At 47.2% G+C, this 11,439-nt stretch overlaps 1 long non-coding RNA gene across 1 annotated transcript in view; it reads right to left on the bottom strand.

Moving 5' to 3' along the window:
* Positions 1-9,505: 9,505 nt before the first annotated feature.
* Positions 9,506-11,439, bottom strand: part of LOC125942298 (uncharacterized) — a 41,508-nt gene continuing 39,574 nt past the window's right edge. The window contains exon 3 of the long non-coding RNA XR_007464977.1: positions 9,506-9,862. This is a non-coding gene — a long non-coding RNA (uncharacterized LOC125942298). The remainder of the gene's footprint in view (positions 9,863-11,439) is intronic.

Here is an 11,439-nt window from a genome sequence, read left to right as displayed (position 1 = left end):
CAGGGGCTATGGCGTTGCGCTAATGAGCTCCAAGTCGTGGTTTCAATCTCGACCACAGCTGTGCCGCATTTCGGTAGGGGAGAAATGCATACACGCGCGTGTACTTCAGATTTAGTTGCACGTTAAAGAAGCCCGGGTGATCAAAAATTAATCCAGAATACCCCAACTACGGCATGCCTCATAATCAGGCCGTGGTTTCGGCACGGAATAACTAAGTATTTAATTATTATTATTTTCCATTGCACGGCGAGGGCATCTAAACTGGCAGTCTTGATGCGATGCAGGCAGCATACCAGGATTTATTGGTCAGTTACTCCTAAACGATCACGTACTACTTGACGCCGGCGGCTGAAAAGAAGTTCCCCATCCTCCGCTGTGGCCGTCAGTGGCGCTGGCTAACATTCATTTAGGGCTACCTCTATAGAGTACCCAAGAAAGTTCACTTGAGGACAGTCGCCGCCGCGTCACTCCTTCGAACGGTTTGGTGGGAACCCGTGAATATATTGACTCCCAGGATGCATTGCTTTGACGAGCGGCACTGTTTAACGTCCAAAAGCAAAGCAGGGGCCATGATAGACGCAGTAGTTGGAGGCTCCGACTTAATTTCGTTCGCCTGGACTTCATGAGCCTGCACTCATTGCTCAGTGGAGACTCCATTTGACTGCGGTCCATTTGTAGCATTTCATTTGTAGCATGGCGACCGTAGTCAAATTCCATTTGACTGCGGTCGCCGCGACCAGGAAACGAACCCGCAACTTCGTGCTCGGCAACAGAACGTTCTAGCCGCTGAACCAACCTGGCGGTTAGAAATGACTCATGTCGTGCCTGTGTTGCTGCTGTACAATAGCGATCAGGGATTCGCGGCTTAAGGTGAAAGTGCGAGTTTTTTTATTATTATTATTATTATTATTATTATTATTATTATTATTATTATTATTATTATTATTATTATTATTATTATTATTATTATTATTATTATTATTACCGGAAATGCCGCAAGTAGTCAATGAACGACGTTACAGTGAAGTAAATCTTACAAGTTAGTTTTACAGCTATAGTAAGTATAACGATTTCTTTGGTCCTCTCATAACGTTACGGCTTCTTCCAAGAATCACCCGCCGTCGTGGTTTAGCTGCTATGGTGTTCCGCTGCTAAGCACGAGGTCGCGCGGGATCAAATCCCGGCCGCGGCCGCATTTTGGTGGGCGCGATAGGAATAAACGCCCGTGTCCCGTGCATTGGCGACACAGTTAATGATCCTTGGTGGTCGAAATTCATCCGGAGTCCCTCACTAAGACGTGCCCCATAACCAAATTCTGGTTTTGGCGCGTAAAACCCCAGAATTCAATTCTCCAAGAAATTCAACGGCGCTGACACGTTGTATTTGCTTTGTAACACAATACTGGCTTTATGAGCTTTAAAATTGCATCTTCGTTACTGTCGTTGCTCCGGCTCGTGAAATTGTATACTCTAGCTGTTCTAAAGCACGTGTTGTTACCCTGTAAGCCTAACTTATAATTACACTTGCTCGGCCTCTGAAGAGGTCACCGGATTTACTGAATAAATAAACAAGCAATGCACTGCAGAGAACTTTAAAAAAAAAAAGAAATGGCGCTCTCGTACGTCTGGCAGTCGCCTTTCTTTCCGACTGCTCTGAAACAGGAATGTCTCTCAATTAACTTCTCTGATAGCCTTCACAGCGGACCCGAGGTTTCTTTTACGCGTTATATGTTTGTTTGTTCCTTGTGATGACCACACAAATAGATAGGTTGTCTCAAGACAGTACAGCGTTCTTGACATGTCGGTGCTGTGCCAGCTCCCAGACAGTCGTGCTATTATCCTCGTTCCTTCGTAGCAAGATGGCATCCAAAACGATCCGGCCTAGCCTGCTGGCAGGAAACCCGCAGATTAACAGACGGCGAATGCGCGGCACAGGCTTGTCCGTATGTCAAGCAACCAACCTGGCGCGGTTTGTCGTGGATGGAAAGGCGCTAAATACCAATGCTTCCTCCTATCCGCCACCGGGTAAGAAAGCCATGCCACGAGAATTTCGCCGATCAACGACCTCGCTCGCTGTACAGCAGCAAGTTGCCATATTAGCGTAAGTTGTGGCAATGGCGCCAGTGTGTAGATGTAGAGCCTAGATGGTAGTGGCTTGCACGCCATGTTTTTTTGTCCCCCACGCACACAGTTTCCATACGTGTTTTCTACGTCGGCCAACACTCACAGGCACTCGCACTCACCTGCACTCACACTCACTGGCACTCACTCACACTCATCTGCACTCACACTCACTGGCACTGACTCGCACTCGCACTCACCTGCACTCATTCGCATTCGCACTCACCTGCACTCACGCTTACTGGCACTCACTCGCGCTCACCTCCACTCACCTGCACTCACATTCACTGGCACTCACTCGCACTCGCCACCACTCAATCTCACTGGCACTCACTCGCACTCGCCCCTTTGAAATGAGTGCGAGTGTGAGTGAGTGCACTCATGAGTCACTGTGCCGATTTATACCGCTCACGATTCGTGTACATTCATAACGAAGCTTCCAATTTAGCACCTTTTGCATCGGGAGTGCGCCAAGGCAGTGTTTTGGACCCAGTTTTATCTTTAATATTCATAAAAACTTTGCTTTCCCGATTACATGGCAATATCCGTCATTCGTTGACTATTGTATTTCGTACAGCGAAATTAATCACAGTGATAATCACCATATATAAAATTCTGCCTTTTCTTGGTGTCAGGAGTGGCAGATGACTCTAAATGCCCAAAAATTTGTAACGCTAACAGTAAGTAGAAAGAAACAGATATCTGAGTTTACTTACATTATTAATGACACACCTCTCACTTGAGCATTTCAGCATAAATATTTAGGTGTCACTTTAACACACGCTCTCTGATGGGAAAGCCATGTTAACAAAATCACCTCAAGTGGAAATCAATGTACATGCAGACCACTAAAGCGACTCTTCTTTCTGAGAAAACACCTTCGTCTTGCGCCCCCAGATACAAATTTGCTGGCCTATACAAAATGCCTGTTCGACCAGTGCTGGAGCACACCAGTATTATTTGGTTCCCGTACACAAAAGAACTCATTGCAAAGAATGGAAGGGGTGCAGAGGAAGGCAATAAGGTTCTGTTTTAATAAATACAAGTTAACGGATTCATTGACTGAGTTATTAAAGAGAGCTGGTTTATTCACACTGCAAAGTAGAGCAAAAGTGGCACGACTGAAGTTTTCGTTTCAATTTATTCATGCTGACATAAAGATTCACGTATCCGTGCTAAGTTCTTCGAATCACTCTAGGTCAACACGCCAGAAGCATTTTCGAACACCTAAAGAATACACCTTAAACTCAAATTGATTTAAATGTTCATATTTCCTTAAAACAATTAGATAACGGAATGAACTTAGTCATTCCGTTACTAATGCTTTATCTTTACATAACTTCTTCATAACTTCAAGAGGCCACCAACTTGGAACAGCGTTCGCTCGGAGCTTGCCCCTCGCTGATCATCGAGGAGGGAACGGCAGGCACGACGTAAAGCAAACTGGTTTAATACATCGCTACGGGCAAGCCAACATGGAGAAACTAAAGCCCCTCAATGAATTATTGAGGGCTTTAGGAGAAACAGAGCAACTCGTGCATGACAGCAACTGCAAGAAAGTTAAGAAGCTGAGTTCTTATCTACAGTGCAGGGCGCTCTCTCTTTATATCCCGTCCGGGGTTCTATCTTCACAGCACTGAGTCTGGAACAATGTCAATGCGTCTTTATGCTTTTGAGGACGCATTGGCATATTATGTGTGCTCGCGCGTGGCGCGCCGTGCATTCTTTGTGTTTTGAATGCAAAAAAAAAAAACTATTACGCGGTGCAGCGCACGTACGCGCATAAGAAAAACGCGTCGAGCAAAGGAAAAAAAAAACACACACACACGCACAACCTGTGCGCGCGACATGGGGAAGGGGGGCGGAGCGGGCAGCAAGCCGGCCAAGTCGGTATAATAAAAACATACAGAAAAAAAGAAGCTGCGAGAGGAGGAGGTGCCGCGCGGCTTCTGTTTCTGTTGCCATGACGATGTAAAGAACCCTACCCTATGCGCCGCCATTTTTATACAGTATCGCCCGCCTGTATGGGCCGTAACTTAACGGCGCCTTGGCACTAGCGTCAAAAAGAGCGGCTGCATTTACTCGACCAATGGGTGCCATGCGGAGATTCGCACTGCGGTCTCGAACACGAGACATGGTCTGGTCCAACCAGGAAGCGACTTTCCAATTGCCAGTAAGTACAGAGGGGGCGTGGCACTGCGGGTCATGTGACTTCTGCTTAACACGTGTTGTCATGGCAATCGTGAAGCTCCTAGGTGCCTAGGGACATAATCGCTTAGGGACTTTTGAGGCACTGGTCTGGGCCACGCCGACCACAATAGGTGAGGCGTAAACTCGTAAAGGCTCATGGGATTCGCCGTCTGCATCGACTTCCGGTTCAAGGCATCCGCGGCACGCCGTTTCGCCAGCGACTTTGTTGGAGCTGAGACACATTTTTTTCGTTCGATCTCGTTACATATCTTATCGCTAGCGCAATCATGGTTGGTTGTGCAGCTGTCGGTTGCTCAAGTTCGAGTACGAAAGGGAAAAAGATGTTCAGGTTCCCCTGGAGCGAAGAAAGAAAAATGAAGTGGGTTGTGGCAGTAAGGAGAGCCACGGTGAGTGGTAGCCTCTGGATACCAAGCGTCGGAGCCAGAGTATGCCAAGACCACTTCGTCACAGGTGGGTGATATCTGCCGTAGTTCTTGCATGTATGATTTATCGGTGTCTTACATATTCGGTATTTAACTTGCGTACAGGCGCACCTAGCAAAGATCCACACCATGTTGACTACGTGCCATCGATATTTTGGCACGACGAGAGAGCAACTGAGGCGTCAAGACGGAAGCGTGAAAGGTATTTAGGTATATAGTTGAATGGAGCTGTAAACTTGTTTCCCACCTCAAACCGGTGTCTTGGTGCGTCGTTTGCCTGGGTACCAGCTGGGAAGGCTGTGCCTCCTGGATACTTGCATGGCTGGCTGGTACAGAGCTTCAGTAAGAAAAACCCAAGTGTCAAGGATTAGTGTTATGCAGTTACAAGAACGTCAAGTTTTGTAAAGCTGCCGATAATCAGTGTGAAATGTGTTCGAGTGGAGCTGTTTGCTTGATTCTAATCTCGAACTGGCGACCAGCTTTGTGCTGAGCTGAGAAAATGAAGTTGCCTGGCTGGTTTGGTCACAACTGCAAAAAGCCAGATGCTGTCACTATGTAAACAAGAAAAAGCGCACTACTATTGTATTTAAAGAACGGTGACACTGCGTTATTGGTAATTCTAAGTGTTTCTCCAAGCATTTTTTTTACAAATCTATTTATTCTATACCTTATCTGGTGCACATGCGTGCCGAACAGGCTGCAGCTACGCGTACAAAACACGCACCAGAAGATAAAGTGAACGTCATCTCGGCCAGTCTGTTTGCCAACGCGATGCCGATACGTAAAGGCCCACCAAGCTCGATTTAGATCCCGTGGACAGATTTAGTTTTTAAAGCCTTTTCAGCACTGCATTCTTATCGCGGCTAAGGTACAGCTGCATTTGCGAACGGACGATTCAACAATTTGCCAGGCTGCCGCCGCTGCACGCTTAGTTCCAGTAACATAGGGTACCCATTGCACTCGGTGAATATTGATAAGAGCTATTATCCCCCACAATAACAGACGACAACAGAGCAGGGCCGCTATTTTGTAGCGATGCCTTTAATGTCATAATGCCTTTTCGCGCTTATCGCGCTTTGCAAGTGGTCAGAGCGACGGTCGGCTCACGATATCAACGTTGATAACGCGAGCGGACCGTCGCTCTGACCCTGACAAAGCGCGATAAGCGCGAAAAGGCATTATGACATTAAAGTCATCGCTACAAAATACCGGCCCAGTACAACGACGTGTGTAAAAACAGCTGAGCGCCCCGCCACAAAGAAAGCCTCAAAAATAAACACGTTTGTGGCCGACCCGCTGTAGCATGTACATTACTGAAAAGTTACAAAACCATAATGGTGGTTAAAACTAGTACAAAGGCGTAAAAACAAAGGCCACGCCACTTATACCAGAAAAACAGAGATTCGTGACAGCACGTACAGTCCGTCATTTGACACTTCTATTTAAAATGTTATTTGGCAATGACAGCGTACGCTTACCTTTCGTGGTCTGTCCTAGGTGCGGCCATAGTAGGGTGCACAAGGAATCAGCCGCATAGATGATTTGTTGCGATCACGAAAGCGAACGGAGACATTGCGTGAGCGACACGGAACACGTAGAAAGACTGCAGACGGAAAGCTGTTGAACCGGAAGTCGATGCAGACCGCGCGCATCCCATGAGCCTTTACGAGTTTACGCCCATAAAACGAGTAATCGCAGGGAATTGTGGGGCGCGCCGTCTGCTAGCAGCTTCCGGTTCGACGGACGACGCGGCGGCATCGGCGGCATGCCCGGCGCACGTGTTTTTCTACGCGGTTTCAACTGTCAGTCGTGCGAAGTTTTCCGTCCGCTTTGTCAACCAGCAAGGTCGTACCATTCATGCAGCTGACTTCTAGGTTTCAGTTCACTCTGGGTGCGACGATGATGAGCCAAGAAAGGCAAGGATACGTTTTTATTCATAAAGGCTTTCGTTTTGGCGGCCTTTTTTAGTGGCGAAGCTCCTTAGGGTGTGGGTCTGTCCCTCCTCTGTAGTATGTAGTAGTAGTAGTCGTAGTAGGTAGCCACGTCTACTTTTATGAAAAAAAAATCCGAAAGTTGTTTCCGTAGCGCGGAATCGAACCAGAGACCCCTCGCTTCCGAACGCGCGGCGCTAACCACTACGCCACGAAGCGCACATGGACACACGCACCACGATAACAATAAATACCCAACATTAACGAAAGACTGCGCGTTTCTAACGCGTTTGTGCTAGCGCGTTACGGCCCGTGTAAGAAGCTGGTGTAAGACGCTGTGGCCTCTCCGCCTACCCCCGTATTCATAAACGCTCCTCGACTTGAACTTGACTTGCCACCGCCTTGGGCAGCGCGTTCGAAACGCGTTGAAGGCGGTGGCAAGTCAAGTTCAAGTCGAGGAGCGTTTATGAATACGGGGGTTATACTATCAGCAATCATGTGATGGCGTCGGCAAACGCGGTGCACCTTCCGGCATCATGCGGCATGTGTAAACGGCTGTGTAAGACGCTGTGGCCTCTCCCCCTTACTAGAGAGTACTGCACGTTTCTAACGCGTTTGTGCTAGCGTCCCCTTAAGTGGGAGATGGTGCAATTATAATGAAGGGCGCTGTTACAAAATAGGAATGACGTCACATATGGCGCGTGTCATTGGTGGAAGTCAATCGTTCGATTTAGTGCGGCGAGACTGGGCGAATTACACGGAAGATTCACGGTTTACCGATGATTCCCTCCGGAGCTTCGCCCACTCATCATCATTCACCCCGTGGATATGCGGTGTTTTTTTTTTTTTTTTTTTTCTGCCAGGTTTAGCTCTACAACATTTTCCGTTGCTTGTACGCACCATCACTGACTGCTCTGCCTGCGGGTCAGTCAGACAGGTGAAAAAGTTTTCGTTATCCGATAATTTATCAAGCGTATAGAAGCATTACTTAGAAAATCGGGTGCTGAGGCGATGGCTGCAGCGGTGCATGCTGCTCTGTGATCGTAGCTAAAAACCGATATCGTTGGTATAACGGCGCAGCTAGCGCTGAAAATGATAACGTTGCACGCTGTCAACGGCATTTCTCGGTCGAAACTCTAGGTTCATTTGAAGTGGTACGTATACAGTTAGACGTTCTCGCTTTTTTGTCAACAATGGCCGTATCGCCGTCATAATACGGCTGCGCATTATCTCTATGTGTGCTGAAGGAGCTAAGGAGGGCTAAAAAATTATGGGGTTTCATACGTGCCAAAACCACGATCTGATTATGAGGCACGCCGTAGTGGGGGACTCCGGCAATTTAGACCACCTGGGGTTCTTTAACGTGAACCTAAATCTAAGTACACGGACACGGGTGTTTTCGCATTTCGCCCCCATCGAAATGCGGCTGCCGTGGGAGTTAAGGAGGGCTAGTTGGTTACGAGTATATGTATGTATCTCGCTGCGTCCCGCTTAATTTCGCGCCGTAAAACCTCGCTTCATATTACCTCTATATGGGCATGCGAGTACTGAAATAGTTCTGGTTGCCTTAGTCAATGTTAGAGAAAGAAATATCTTGGGGAATCATTCCGTGTCGGCCCTTACACAGCTAAACGCCGCCTAATAAATGGCACTGTATGTTCCTTTACTTTTTGTTCACGGATGGTCTCTGCCTTGTTACAGTTTTGGAAGTGACAGCCATTCCTATGATGCTTGTGCACAGCTGACACAGCAAGGGTTGCTGAAAGGCAGTAGTTACATGCGTTCACCTTTAACGCTTGAATTTGAGCAGCCAAAGGCTGAACATCCGACGATGGTTTTGCTAGGCACCTGCAACCGGGTAATCTTCTAATGGGACAAAGCCGGACTGCAAGCGCAAGTGGCTCAGTCAGCTAAGGCGTTGCGCTGCTGAGAACGAGCTCGCGGGATCGAATGCCGGCCGTGGGGGCCGCATTTCGATGGAGGCGAAATGCGAAAACGCCCGTGTGCTTGCATTGTAGACATGTTAAAGAACCCCAGGTGGTCAAAATTAATCCGGAGCCCTCCACTACGGCGCGCCTCATAATCAGAACTGGTTTTGGCTCGTAAAACCCCTGTAAAAAGAGCGGACTGTAAGCGCATCAATGGAATTCAACGGCGAAGCGGTGGCGGCGGCTGCGCTGACTCGAACCGGAAGGAGCTAGCAGACGGCGCATCCCACAATCCCTCGCTATATTACGGGGAATATTTGCCATATTCATGTGGCATAGCGCTTCATCGAGTTAGCGAACCAGAGCTGCGGCGTCGCCGTGTCTGCCCTTTACGTAACCATGTGCACTTGCTTTACGGAGTTCTAGGGATGTGCTGCATCCTACAAGTTACATATCGGCGATTGCGTCGACCGCGCGCTGCACAACGCGAAACGTGTGGTTTGTGTACTGCGCTTCTTGAAACGAGTGGTGCAGCCGTGCCGCTCATTGCGTCGACCTCGTGCTGTACAACGCGAAACGTGTAGTTTGTGTACTGTGCTTCTTGAAACGAGTGGTGCAGCCGTGCAGCGGGGGCGGTGGAGAAGGATCGGGTCTCCATTTGCGCCTTCACAGACATATGGTCCCGTTTCGATCTCATTGGCTGCCGGCTATCGCGAGATTGTGCTGTTTACCTGGCGTAGTATGAAGTTTACGATACTAACAAAGCTCGTTCACGTTCCTCCGTTCTAGATGTCATTTGCATGACGATCGAGCTGAAAACGAGACCTATATCTTAAATTACTTTGTATTATGCAAGTTATGCCAATCTTATCACGAAGGGAGTGCGGGCGTAAATATATGAACATATTTGTGCATGTCTCAAATTTTGAATTATGTTTCTCTGTATGGCGCAAGTTTTGAATTCTCCAAAAGTGGGAGGAGACTGCTATCAACTGCTTCATGCTACGAAGGGTGCAAATAGGCAAGAATTCCCCGCAATTACATAGTTCTTTCAGGATAGTAGAGTACTTACTCGAGAAATGTAATTTCCGAATCTTTTATTACACAGTTATTGAAATGAGTGTGTCTGTAAAACAAAAATGAAAGCTTGCACCAAGTGGTCGTACAGGCATACTGGCTGCATTAGAAGTGCTGGCTTTACCCCAGTGTTCTGAAGACCTCCGAAGTCCATGTGCATTCTTAAGCAGTATCTGCAAGGAGTGCAGAATTTGTGCAGCTCAGGACCATGGAAAACAAGGCACTTGTGTCATAATTCGCAAAGTGGAGGGGAGGCAAATAAGCTTCACCACTGATTAGGTAATTCTAATCAAAATAGAATGGGAATGTAAACAGCCTATATCGTCATGGGACCTGAAGACAGCTCAGGGCCTTCAAGTCGGTTGTTACTACTACTGCCCGATAGGCTTTGCATTGGAGACTCAAGATAACAAACCCACTTGCACTGAGTGAAGCTCCATTGTGCTAGGGCACTCCATTTTCTTTTATGTCACTAAATAATGCAGTCGGGCATTGTTGGTCTTCCTGACCTTCAAATTCTTCACTAATTCAGCATCAAGCAGCAGAAAAGTGCTACCTTTGTGGCAAGTCTCTCTTTACATATGTGGTTTTGAACAAATTGCAGAAAGTGTCAGTTATGCAGGTTCATTACACAGGACTGACCAACACCTTTTGCATGATATTGCTATACCGAGCAGACAATATTTTCTGCGGAATTGCAAAAGTTGCAAATGGTGCATATCGTCTAACATTTACAAGAACATGAATATTTGAGATAATGTTGCAGCTTTCGAAACATGATGAGTGAACTTAAATTTGAAACACATTTTCTGGTGGTATGTATGCACTGCGTTTCCCAATCCATTTCATTACTAGGTTTGAACATGTTGCACATTCAAATGATATAGAAATGTCTGTAAGGAAGAAATATAATGCCTTGTAGGTGATCATAGAAATATTTTCCTGAATTAATAAAATGTGCCTTATGGCAGCTTTGAAAGAAAATGTGTACAGCAATAGTTGCGTTGCTTCGTGCAATGATGCAGCTCACGTGGTCATGAATGGAACAAAGAAGGGCAATTATTTCCGACGCTAGCACAGGGGTGAGTCGAATGTAAGATGCACTGTTTAGGGGCCTCTTTGGGCTACAGAAGCAGCCAGCAAATATCTTACTCTGTTGATCACCACAAGCTCCTTTCCACCAGCTTCTGCGGAAGCCTCCCCTATGGCCTTTTCCCCTTCAGATTGCAGGCGGGTTGCTGTCCAATGTGAGGAACACACCAAACTTCGCTGGAAATGCGAACATTCCCACGCTGAGGAGGAGTTGTGTGTAGCGTTGGACAGCCAGGCACAGGGGTCACGTTGCCAACATACATGCCGAGACAGCGCAACCATAATTCCAAATTTTACTTACATGTGGCCCTGGGTAGTCCGATGCATGGTAAGGTGGCCAACGGGTGTGAGTGGCTGTTCAGCTGTTTGGTTGGTTTGCATGAGTGCTGCCATTTTCACTTGGCAAGGTCGCAGCCATCGCAGTGTCTCCACGTTTGCCATGACAACAGGTGTTAATTTCAGCAATGCGTGTCACGCTCTGGATTTTTTTCGCTTTATCAAATCTTGTTTAACATTACATACACCACATTTATCTTTTCGCCGTTTCACTGCATTACAAATTCGTTATCGTGGTGAAGCTTACTAAAGCACATTTGCCATTGTAGACCACATTGTTCACCTTTAGAGCAGGAGCACAATGCCAATTCATGCCTATGCT

Source organism: Dermacentor silvarum, chromosome 1, assembly GCF_013339745.2.
Source record: "Dermacentor silvarum isolate Dsil-2018 chromosome 1, BIME_Dsil_1.4, whole genome shotgun sequence".
NCBI lineage: Eukaryota > Metazoa > Arthropoda > Arachnida > Ixodida > Ixodidae > Dermacentor > Dermacentor silvarum.
The sequence above is the reverse complement of the archived record's forward strand: the minus strand, read 5'-3'. Positions and strand labels throughout refer to the sequence as shown.